The following is a 13,722-nucleotide window of genomic DNA, read 5'->3' as shown; positions in this document are numbered from 1 at the left end:
TCCTGTCTTTGAAAGTTCTTAAAGTCACTCCACATGCCCCACCTTGAATCACATTCACCTAGAACAGGGCAGGCCCTCATAACATCTTCTGTCTTCAGCAGCATGGTCACTGCTACTCTGTCATATGCCCCAAGATGTGGCTGGAGGATGTGTGGGAGAGGCTGAGGACATAAGACCTACTGGGATAGCAGTCTGCAGTCTTAGTTGTATCTCTGGTTGTGAGAAATCACAGGACCAAATTAATCCCAGAACTGCAGGTGGATTTTATCTCACAAAGTCCAGTTGGCTCACCCCAAAAGAGAACAGAGGAGTAAACCATATACATACAAGGCAGATGAGCAGGAAACCAGGAACTGGAAATGAGGCAAATTAAAGGTATCTCACAGTAAATACATGCAAAAAGTTAACCAAATTGCCTTTTTGAGTTTTTTTCCTAAATTGAAGACAATCATTTTTCAGTGAAATTAGTAGATTATAGCTTGTGAACTTGGATTCCAAACTAAAAGAATGCTCGGGGAAAATAGGCTCTTTCCCCCATCTTTCTCCCTTTTATAGGAAATATGAATAAGATGACCCAACATGAATGACCTCTTATGAAATAAATCTCCCTGTGCTGTGGTGCATTCCATAGGACTGATGGTGAGACAAGTACTGACTGCCAAAGTTGTGGAGGTGGCTCCTGTCAGTGTAAAAAATGTTTAGCTGTTCTAAATTGTAAGACATATAGAAGCCTAGTTTAATGTACTGTGACATCCCTATTAGAAGTTCCTGTCACAAAACCTGTGTTATTCTATACAATTACATATACATTTATAGTGTATATTAGAATGCTATTTGCTTTATGACCATATTCCAAGTCAGTTCTTTTCCACTTTTAAATTGCATGACCAATGCCCTGATATTACTGACTGTACTAACACTAGTTTCCAACAGAACAAATTATACATTATGTACTAACTAAAGGGTCTAATCTCCTTTGGTAAAATATATCTCTATTCTTTCTCTTTTTGATTATGATTTTGAGTAGTGGAAAATAAAATCAGGCAGATTTCATTAATGTATTGTGCTTCAGGAATGGTACTTCTTAAGATAAACTTTACATTTTATTTATTATTTAAGAACCTTAAAGAAAGAAACAGTTTAAAGGTCTCTTCCTTTCTCAGAATTATGTTCCTAGGTGCTTGCCAATTTTTAACTACGTTTTCAAAGCAACAGAGTGATTCAATCAGCCCATCCCCATTGCTTGAGAATTATTTAGCACTCCTTAAAATTGTAGTTTAAATAATAATCTATGCTCCTTCCTCTCATATACACTCAATGTCATTTCTTCTAGCTTTTCAGAATGTTTGGTGTTGGAAAACAACATCAAAAACAAGGAACTAATATATGTATTTCTAATCCTTTGTTAGGAAGATCTGGTTTCAGACCATTTAAGCAGATATTTGTCTTTCAGATTTTAGAGCTACCTTCTTTTCCAAAATCATTGACATGATTATATTTTCCCCAGATCTTAAACTAAATTTATCTTAAAATTAACCAAAAACGAATTCCTGCAGAATTATCAGCACACTTGGTGCCCACATATGGGCAAGTATCTCACAGACAGCCGTGGCCAAGTAACCAAGCAGAGCAGCACCAAGACGTGCCTCCAGGTGAAGAGGCCCAGTAAATTGTTAACTCCCTGGTACCATGTTTCTTGATAAAGTACTATCAGACTCATCAATATAATAGAAAAGATGGAAAGTTGGTGCTCTGTGCCAAACGTCAATGTCAGGTATACATCAGGCTTCTGTAGAAGTGAGATGTCATCTCCCTGAGATTACACTACCACTTTGTTGTCATATCTTGTGAAGGAAAGCCAGCCATCCTACAGGCTATTTATAAGCCTGTAAACCCCTGAAGTCCCTAGGGGCCCTGCCTGCACAGCACATTAAATTCCAGAGGAGAGAGCTTCAGCATCTCTGGCTGATTTCCCAACAGGTCTGGAACCTTATATAAAGAACAAGATGTTCAGACAAGAAGTGAAGAGCATAATGTCCATAATAGCAACTGAATACATAATGACCAACCATAAGGGAAGAATATATAAAGCTACATGCAAGATATGCAGCCAGTCCTAACTTGGCTTGCTGACCTCTTAGAGCTAAATTCGGTGACCACTCTGACAGTAACACAATTAGTGGTCCAAATGCTGTAGCCATGGTTATAGAGTCTGTAGTTATTATCTACACACCGCATGCCAAGATCATTCACTTCAGTGAGAACAAAATCACAGTAGCTAAGTAGCCCTGCTGAGCCCTTCCAGTATCCAGGCACACTGCAAAGTAGGCCACTCTCAGCATGACTATGCTATTTTCTTTTGTATACTATCCATATGGTAAAAATAAGACCTAGATATTGCAAAGAGCTCTGTACAGCTAGACTTGCTTTTCTGACTAAACCAGGTCACTGTTTTGGTGATGCAGTTTCATACTTACAAAAAATAAATCCTTGCACTGAATTGAAGGCACTAACTGTAATGTCAGATACATTATTACATGATTTTCTAGAAGCAGTCATCTGCATATCCTTGCAGCACATCATTATAGATGAAAAGTTATGCCTGTAGATACAGAAAAAGACTAAATTAAGACAGGCACTAAAGGTCCCAGTTGCTGGTACCATTTGTCACTACACGAAAATCAATGATTATACTTAAAAAGACATCTTAGCTATGTGCAATGTGAAGTAAAAATTCAAAACACAACTCAATAAATTTCTATATGAATCTACTGACATCTTAACATTTTTTCAGGAGTGGGAAACCCTATTCACATTATCTTTGAAGCCTACTGCTCCCCAGCTGGGATCATCTGGGAAAGGCATAAAAGGTCATACCTGTTGATATTCTATGTAATAATCTGACTCTGAAAATGGTCATCCCTGAAAATCAGGTCAGTAATACAAAAACAAATCTTCAAATATACATTGTAAGCATGAGATAATGAAACTACATGCATGGGGTATCAATGTTTTGTCAATCTATATGCTTATCAAGTCATGACCGTTCATGACTTTTTTTCCCCGTTCCTGAGCATCTTAGCAGCAATCCAGTGAACACTCTCCTGTTTTCTCAACATCCTTCTTGAAACATGGGTCCAAAAATGGATGAATTCAGATGTGAACCCACTAGTGACAAACCAAGGGAAATAACAACTACAGAAATTTTCTTTGATCCACTGGCCATGCTCCTTTTAATGTTCCTCTTTGTTTCACCTAATCTGGTTTGTGAGGTTTGTCTCTGAAATGAGAGCAAAATATTGGCTGATACTCAAACTGGTGTCCACTTGACTTCTCAGGTCCTCTTTGACAGGTTGATTACTCAGCCAGTCGGTCCCCAGCCTGTGAAGATTTACATAGTTATTTGTCTCTGGGTTGAGATATTTATACTTTTCATATTGAACACCATGAGGCTTCAGCTGGTCCATTTTTGAATTTTACTCTGGTCCTTCTGGATCAAAATTCTGCCATTTGGCATGTCAGTCAATTTTCTCCTTGATGTAGCATCATCCATAAATTTGCTGAGAGTGTATTCTGTCACATCATCCAGGCTGCTGATGAAGATATTGAATATTATCAGTATTGACCCTAGGGTAGCTCTGTTACCTATACCAAATGAACATCAAGCTATTGATTGCTGCACAATGAGCTTGGCAGATTGGCAGTACAGCTGGCTTTCAGCCAGTGTAACAGTCCATTTGCACAGCCCATGGTTCCTCTCTTTCCTAGTGAGAATGCCTGGAAACAAGAGTCAAAGCCATTGCTACACTCAAGGTGCATCAACCCACTCTCCTTCAGCTACATATCTGGTCTTTTCTTCAGAGAAAAGGCAAGCAGCTGGGTCAAGTAAGATTTGCTCTGGTAAACCTGCAGTGACTAATTTGATTTCTTTCTTGGAAATTAATTCCAAGAGGACATGTTTCCTGATCAGGTATTGAGGTGAAGACTATGCTTCCCTGGTTCCTTCTGGCTGTTCTTTAGATGGACATAACATTTGCTTTTTTCCAGTTGTTTGGGACCTTGAGTAACATAATTTTCCTTAGATGATAGACACTTATAGTTCTATGTGGTGGGCTGATTTTGGCTGGATGCCAGGTGCCCACCGAGCCGCTCTATCACTCCCCAGCTGGACAGGAGAGAGAATAAGATAAAAAATGACTCATGTGTTGAGATAAGGCAGTTTAACAAAGCAAAAGTGAGAGTTTGCACGCACACAAGCAAAGTGGAAAATAACAAGGGTTATTCTCTACTTCCCATCAGCAGTGATGTCCAGCCACTTCCTGGGAAGCAGAGCTTTAGCAGGCATAACTGTTGCTCAGAAGGTAAACATTATAAACAAAAAATGCTCCCCCTTCCTCCTCCTTCCCTTAGCTTTTCTATCTAAGCTGATGTCATATGGTATGGAATATCCCTTTGGATAGTTTAGGTCAGTGTCCACTCCCAGGATCTTGCCCTAGACTGGGAGAGGAGGAAGATGCTGTGCCAAGTGCTGCTCAGTAGTAGCCAAAACACTAGTGTGCTATCAACACCTGTCTAGCTACCGATGCAAAGCATTGTGAGGGCTGTTATGGGGAAATGAACCCCAGCTCAGCCAGATCCAAAATTCTTTGAGCATCCAGGGGTGACTCTCCCTGGTGGGACTGTATTTGCATATCTACAGCTTCTGCCTAGCCCCTAACTTGTTGGTCCCCTCCCATGACTCCCCTCCTCTCATCTCTTTGGATCTCTTCTCCTTCCTAAACCATTGCATAACACACTTCAAAATAAATTTTCCAAGCGTAGTAGCCTTATGAGTACTATTGATGTAACTTCAAAATGTTTTCCTCAGCCTGTTGGAAATGTCTTATACTTTCCACTATACAGAGACATTTTAATATTGGCCATGAAAACTAATGCAACTTTGCTGCTTTTGTTACATAGGAAATCTGAACATAAGTTAGGAAAAATGCAGTGAGGTATCACTATTCACAGAAACTGCAGCAAGGCTATGACCTAATCTTATCAAATGAACATATGAACAGATATCTAAAACCCTTGGAGGAAGCAGGATTTCATTCCACTCCCAGCAGAAGAGGCTGCTTCCACAGGACTCTCTCCTTGCTGTTGTTGCCACTGATATAGTTGTTGGAGTTCGAGTACTGCTCCTATTTCAATTGCTGGAGTTATAGCTATCTGTAAGTGCAGCCTCTGCACTCAGCCTGCCAAAAATCATAGATTAAATCACTGATTCTGAATTGATATTACGATAGAAATATTAAAAACATAAACTTTTTGAGGAACTTCAACTGAAATATGCAACTTCTTTTAGGCAGTCTGTGTCCAAGACCTGCATCCCAAGATAAAAGGATCTGATGAATCTACAGAAGAATCTCATACATATTGTAGGTTGAATGAAATAAGCTTTGACATATGTTGCATAAAACACTCCTATTTTTCATTTACTCTGCAAATAACATAAGTTGGACACAATTCCCTAACAACAGAGTGTGAAAAAACAAAACATCATCTTTTCCACACAGAAATAAATAAGTAAAACATGAATAAATGTTAGGGAGGATTCCAACCGGTAGCTATATTCTGATTTTTATTGGTGTATATTTGAAATTCCTTGCCATAATCTCAGTAGTTATATGTTTGTCACTAGCTGTGCCATTACCAAAGAGATCATCTTCCATGGAAATTCTAGTCTGTTCTCTGCTTTACACGTAAATCCCAAAACACAATTATCATCTCAAAGGAGGAGCGACAGGAGCTCCATGCAACCTCACGACATCTCCTATTGCTCTTTATGTATGCCATGATATGAATTAAAGAAAGCGATTTATGAATGCAACACTATCTACAGGACTACTTGTTGCCTTTGTAAAAGTCAGGCCCAAGATGTTATCTGTTTAGATCAGATCAGATATAATCACATGGGAACTATATCTAAGACATATTTGGACAGTAGACTTTACACTTTGACTACCAAATCTTCAAGCATAAGATGCATCCCTGTATAAAACTTGAGAAGAATTGATGATAACTAATGGATACGGTTGTTTAATAATTGTACATCAATAGCTTCCAGAATCACTGTGAAAAGGGTTTTTCAGCTTCATAGAGGTCTTGTAAAAGGAAGAAAATACTGTTTCTCCCAGTCTTCCAGCTTTTTCAGGATAAGAGTAACAGATCAGAATTTCTCCTCATGAAAGGACCTTAGAACTACGTTTTAAGATGTTTCTCAAATTTCTAGCCTCACAAAAGAAATAAAGATGAATTTCATTTTCTGCTAACTGCTGGAAATATGTTGTCCTCTAGGAGCTCTGGTCCTCCCAAGAGTCACGTCTTCATATGTAGGAGAATGTACATAGAAGAGAGCATTGCAGAGTTGAGATGAATAAATTGTTAAACCTGGAAGATGAACTGCAGGGAAAAATGTTTCAAAACTAATATATATTAAATATGTGTGTGTATAAATGTTTTAGTATAAATCTGTGGGGTAGTGTGAAATCAGACCTGCCAATGACAAAATGCACTCTCTCCTGATGTATGATCCATAATAGCTCCATTCTGAGACTACATCACACCATAGGTAACTGAATTGAAGTTCTGTCTACATGATTGAAACCTTCCTCGTTTTTCCCTTCAACTGAGTGTAGCCTCAGAAATGTTTGGTTTTAGAGTATATGAATTAAATTTTGAAAGTTTTAAGTCAAATATCCCAATAACATTCCTATTAAAAAAAAAATGGTGACTTCGTTCATTCAGCTGAAGTCCCCAAAAGAGGACAAAGCTGGATCCTATGTAGCTTCAGGAACTTCATGTTTCTTATTAAAAAATCAGGTTGAGTAAATCCTACCCACAGTTATTATTGTTAAATCAGCACCTGCAGGTGCATTCTATGGTTGAGCTTAAATCTGGAGGGGATTGGATGAATTCTGGAACAGTAAAGAGTGGAATACCCAGTTTGTCTTATATCAATATCAATCACCCCATTATCTCGCTAGTATATAGCATCCATGAATTATCAAAATAAAACTGTATTACTTGGTCTTTAATGTATCTTGATAACATCAAAAAGACCCCACACTGATCTAATAAATAATCATTTCTGCCACAGCATTTGTAGTCTCTGTTTTTTTTAGAATATTTGAGATTTTTCTATATGTTGAATTTTGAATGTAATTAGAATCTAGATCAAGCTCGTCTTTGAAAAGACAGACAATCATATCTTTCTCACTGTAATAAAAGAAGAGAGTTCTTTCAAAACATATTGTTTGTAGGTATTGAGCATTCAACTTCAAAAGAGGCTGCTGTATCCTTACTTGTTAAGGATAATTAATGATAAATAGCACAAAGTTATTCTAGAAATTAACCCAGTAATCAGTAGCTGAATTTATATAATGCATCAAAAAAGTTAAATCTTTGAGCAAGAATTAATTGATATGAATTTTGGCCATTAAGACTGACCATAAGTCATGAGTGATTAGCAAACAATATAGCAGTTTCAAAAAGCTGTCCTAAAATTAAAATTCCCACAGAAAATAGGTTGCACAAAACACATTACTGCAATTTATCCTGTGGATTTAAGGAAATAAAATGAGTCATTATTTCTGGAAAAGCCATCAGAAAAATCTATGAATATGAAAATCACTAAAAATTTAATAAAGTAAATTCTAGCATGAACACTTGCTCAGGTGACCACAGGGGCCTTTGATGTTTAATTTCAATAATGAAAGCCCAAAAGTGTTTTTTGGAACATGCTAGAAAACTGGTAGTAAGCCAGAAGGGTTTTTTTTATTAAATAATTCTATTATTACTTTGCAACTAAGAAGCACCACGGGAGTTTTGTGTAAACCAGAAAAAAAGGAGGAAGTAACAATGATTAACCAAAATGAAGAATCAACACTCATAGTACTGGTAATATTCTAGGGCAAATTTTTACAGAATTGCTGAGTTGGAAGGGACCCACAAGGATCATTGAGTCCAACTCCTGGCCCTGCACAGGACCATCACCAAGAGTCACACTGTGTACCTGTGAGTATCATTCAAGTGCTTCTTGACCTCTGTCAGGTTTCACGCTGTGACCACTTCCCTGGGGAGCCTGTTCCAGTACCCAACAACACCCTGCGTGAAGAACCTTTTTCTCATGTCTAACCTAAACCTCCCCTGACACAACTTCAGGCTATTCCCTCGGGTCTTGTCACTGGTCACCACAGAGAAGAGATCAGGATCGGTATCCTTTCCCTCACAAGGAAGTCGTAGACTGTGATGACTTGCATAAAAAGCTAAGGAAACTGGAGAAGAGAGAGAATGAGAGACAAAACTGACTTCTGAAGTTATACCTACACTGCTAATATGTATGGCCTGCTAGAAGGCCCTTCAGCCTCTCAGACAGGCTGTTACAGGACAATTATGCCTGTACTGTTGAAGGCTATGTCTAGAGCTGAACAATTGCAGCCTCACTGTATCACCCTTGCATTGAGACTCCTCTGGGACTTTTCTGTCTGTGACAGACATGTTAGTTCACTCTTCAGAGTTTCTTTCTGTTCAAATGCTTCAGTGTGGTAGCTTGAAACACTGAGACCAGGGTGGGGGGTGTGTTGAAGAGTTGTATATCCTTAGGGAACAGTAAGTGTGCAGATGTTAAACAGTATAAAAGCAGTGCACAGACAGGGGAGCCAAACATGGTGCGGGTTTATCTGCACATTTATACCATACATGCACACATAAACCCACCCAATTTTTATTGAAGTTAACAATCGCCACAGCCTCAGCTGAGTGGGTTTGTCTTAGAAGGAAACAGCTGACTCACTTTAAGAGAACACCTCAATTAGCTGCTACGCTAATACTGGGGGCTAATACAGAACATTGGAGAGCTAGCTCATCTAACAGCATTAAAATACTCTGTTGACAGGTCAAGAGTCAGAAAAATGGAGAAGTATGCAACCAAAAGAAATATCTAGAAAGCATGTGAATTGCTTCCAAGATGGAAATGTTTGGTTTAACGGCTTGACATATTTTTATAAGCTTTTTTTCATCTGTGTCTAGTTAGACACTCACAATTAATTTTTATGTGTCTTAGAGAGTATTTTATTCAAATAAAACTATGATTTCAGGCAATGGCTGCCAACTGATCACCTCAGCAGGCTTAAAATGTTATATTTTGAAAGTACCAAGTGAAACACATAGGGGTATGTGATAGTCTAGGCCCTAAAAATTGGTAAAAAGGAGCTCTGAAAGAGCTGAATCACTTATTCAAAAAGAAGGTTGTCATGCCTAAATGCTTGTCCTGTGTTTACTGGACAAACTGACCTGGATAAATTGACATTTTCAAAATCGTCCTTTCTAACCTCAAACTCATTAAATTAGGAGACACTGAAAGGATGTAATTTTTTCGTATTTTAAACTATGACATTTTAAACAGAAGAAGGAAGCATTGTGGACTGAGCATCTCTTTCTGTAATGGAAGGCAAAGTAGAAGTTAGAACTTCTAGGGAATAATCTGGGCCTTGCAGATGCAGCATGACTTTTTTTCGTGGTTTAACTCCAGCTGTCATATAAAGCTGAGGGAAGAAGGAGGAAAGGGGGCAACATTCAGAGTAATGGTGTTTGTCTTCTCAAGTCACCACTGTTTGTGCTGAAGCCCTGCTTTGCTGTAGATGGCTGAACGCCTGACTGCCCATGGAACGTCGTGAACAAATTCCTTGTTTTGCTTTGTTTGCATGTGTGGGTTTTGTTTTACCCATTGAACTGTCTTTATCTCAACCTACAAATTTTCTCACTGTTAATCTTTCCAATTCTCTATCCCCCATCCTGACACAGTGACAGTGAGTTATCAACTGTGTGAGACTTAGCAGCAGACTGAGGTTAAACCACGACAAGGATGAATATATTCTAGTCATGAAGAGAAATTTGGAATATTTTGCATGTTTATCCAGTACACCTATGGAGTATTTGAAAGTTTTCTGGGTTTTTTTGTGCTTAAAATTGAAGGATTTTTAATCACTGTTTTTAAATACTGAATTTTTAATCACTTAATAAAATAAGCAGTCTTAACCTTTACCATATTCAGGTTTAAAGCCACATATGAAGTAATCACATTAAACTCTCTCATTTTGTTTCTTTTGTAAAGCACTAGAAAATGTCTTGTTGAGTTAAATGCATGAATAAATATTGTTATAGCTCAAACCACTTATTCAATTCAAGAATTTTAACATTGCCTGAGGCAGGGTCTTTATCAGTTTAAGAAAGCATTAGTTTTCCTTAGTTATATTATAGTGCAATTGTATTTAAAATCTAGAATTTAGAAAAAAATAGAAAAGAGATGGAAATACAAAACTTATTTAAAATGCATAACCCTGTGTCTCAGTTCATTATTTCTTCTCTTTAGGTAATGCTGATCCTGTGGGCTGATCACCTCAAGGGGCACATTCAGACCACTGACTTTCTTTCTGACATATAATCATGAGAAGATAGAGGCATGGGAAGGCCCTGCTAGCAAGAGAGACTGAAAAGACGGTGTTTAATTCAGGAAAAAAGAAAGGCAAAATGGGCCATGATAGAGAAGGCAGCTGAGGAATTTGAATTAATCTTTTTCCATAACAGAGAAATAAAAAAACTTCAGTGAAATGGAAATGTAGGAAAATCAATACTGAGAAGTGAAAACATTTCCTACACAATTAGCAGTAAACATTTTCTGTGGGAGAAGGGAAGGAGCAAATGCCATTCAAGTTCTGCAGGAAGACTTGCATCCCTTGGTCAGCACGTTTTGTGTGTTACAGAGTCAACTTGCAAGTGTAAAACAGTACCAAGACTGGGCTAAACTCACCTCACAGCTTTAAGGTTAGTAAAGTCTATCCAGAAATTGATTGAATTGGCTTAAATTTTGTCTTAAATAGTAAGGGTAATGAACCTATAGTATTTATTTCTGCTTGCAGTTCCCTAAGTCTATACTTAGTGCAGAGAACTTCAAGGATGAGGCCACAGCTTGTTCTTCAGGCTGCTGTGTGTGTAGTTCTATAGCTTTAAGCACACACAGAGTCGTGTTGGGATAGCTCACAATGAGATTATTGACATGCACGTGTTTTCTGACCTAGACACTTTGACTGTTCAACTTATGCTCATGAGTCAGAGTTCTCACATCCTGAGGAACAACTTCTGGCTTTTCTCACAGTGTTGTGCTATTTCTTCCACTGTTTTAATTAATTCAGTAGAAAGTGGGTGAGTTTAACACAGAGTTAAGTAAGTTAAGCCTTGAGGAAAACACTTCAGAATGACACTCAGAATGCTACACACTGTTCATCTGTAACACAACATGGCTATCACTATATTAACGCTAGATTTCCAGAGAGTATGCAAAATTTAGAAAATCATAAATCTTTGCATGCAAAAGCCATTGTGTCAAAAATCTTTAAACTCTTAGAAACCATATGTTTTCATTCCCTATTATGAGTCTGGGGCTTACATTGTTCTAAATTTAAGCACAGTGAGAAATTTTGCTTTATTTCATTCAGTAGAGGGATAAAACCTTGTTTAAGTGTTTTTAAAAAAACCTTTTTACCCTGTCTTGCTTTCTTTTACACTTATAATGTACTTAAGTGTAATTTGCTTGTGTTTCCTAAGATTAATATAAAACCACTTTGCATCTTTTCACTTTCACACAATGAAGAGATGCCATTGTTTTCAAAATTTACGGTAGCTCTTGACACTTTATGTTCAAGTAACATGACTTTACTTTTAGGTATACTTATGATAAGGTAGTGTCATTCTATTTAATTCATTAGATGTCTTTGCATTTGCGTGAATGACAGGAGAATCAAAGGCATTGCAATACAGTCCTGTATAACATTGTTGTTCTAATATGAAATATTTGGCTAATTTAGTATGTATACTAACTTTATTAAAATACAGGAAGTAGACATTATGTCTGACTTCAAAAACAAACAGCAGACATATTTTATGTTCGCTGCTTGGTGTCAAGTCACAGGCACTTGTCTAAGGGTAAAAGCACATCAGAAATTTGTTTTGCCTATTGTGATCAACAGCAACATGATGAGAGACAAACTCCACAACTTTTACATCCCCTGAGCGGTCTTGCTGACTTCTGTGCAAAGTACTATACTAATCAGCAATGAGTAAAGCACTGGGAGGTGACTGTGAAGTTTAGGGACAGTTCACCAGCTAACATAAATCACAAGTAGCTCTGAAATCAATGGAGAACTTCCAATTCAAATCCTGATTTCTGACTTAAGGAAAGCATGACAGCCAGTATAATACTAGTTGTAGCAATAGTAATAGTAGTGGAGGTAGCAACTACTGTTGCTATTGCTATTCCTGTGACTGTTAATCTTATCTTATGTTAAGATTGTAAATGTTACTAAGGAAAGTACTAATTAAGGTACCAAATTAAAGATATTTCAGTTCATAAAATTTTACACATGCTTCATTGAAGATAAGGGAATATTATGAAGCAAATTTAAGCTTATTGGTAATAATCTCACTTCCTTTTTCTATAAACAGTTTATTTGTTCATTACCTCTCAGAGGTCTCTGTCTCACAACCTAAAACCTGCTGGATTAAGCTGTTAAGTAAACCCCTCTGAGGGGAAAAAAAATCAAGAATAAAAATAGCAATAATAGATAAAGATTTAATGGATCAATTCTGCTCATACCTAGGTAACAAAGTGTCTTGTGTAGCAGAAACACAAAGAAAATAAAAGGCTTATATATTTTAAAATGCATTGCTGCAATCCAATATTTTTATACTATGTCAAATGTAATTCCAAACACCACAAGATTACTATATGGAGTTTTGATGGTGGGATAATGACATCACCATCAGGAGCACATTTCATATCTTACTGTGTATAACTTTTCCCTGTGGGCTGTTGGTGAACAGCACTTTGACATAGCTTCAAAAACCTGAGGTAAACATTTTACATTGTAGAGCATAAGGAGAATAGTAAGTAACAGAAGAGGCATGGAGAGAGCCTGTTCCTATTTCTCATCACTCAGCTCCAGATCTTTGAACTGTTCTTTAATGCAAATGCCAACCCACACCCTGTGTTTGCTTATCCATATTGAGATGGGCCCCTTTTTGAGCCATCTTGCTCATCCTGAGGGATCTGTATCTCTCATTATCCTGCCTCATGTCTTTACCACCTCTGACCTCTTGTTAATTCACCTAAGTACAAGATGCTATCACCAGGCCCCAGCATGACAGGGTGAAAGGCCTCCTCAACAAGATGGCAAGCCGGTTGGCAAACAAGTTGTTACTCACTTGATCGAGTGGGTATCATTTCTTGCCAGCCCCTACACCTAAATCAGGACAGACTGTCAAGCTACCTGGGGGAGAACATTTAGAGCACCTGCAGATCTGGAGTAAAAGATGGTGAAAGCTCAGTAGTGGCTTAGATGTAACACAATCACACTCTTCAATCTCTACTTTCTGGTTTGCTGAAAAACAGGAGAAGACAGTAATCTGAGCTTTTTAAATTCTAAAAATGTAATATAGAAAGATGAGCTGTTTCAAAATGCAGTCCACATTGTTTAGCTGATAAAAGGCATGAATGTTGATTTGAAACAGGTCACTGAAGTGCAATGAGTCAGGGTAAGAGCTGTACTCCTCATGCTGTGGGATGCTGACCTAATTAGGGAAAAATGTTGCGGTGTTTGAGGCATTGCTGGTTTGTAGATTGAT

Source organism: Pipra filicauda, unplaced genomic scaffold, assembly GCF_003945595.2.
Source record: "Pipra filicauda isolate LSUMZ 115617 unplaced genomic scaffold, ASM394559v2 scaffold116_size3395265_pilon, whole genome shotgun sequence".
Lineage (NCBI taxonomy): Eukaryota > Metazoa > Chordata > Aves > Passeriformes > Pipridae > Pipra > Pipra filicauda.
The sequence above is the reverse complement of the archived record's forward strand: the minus strand, read 5'-3'. Positions refer to the sequence as shown.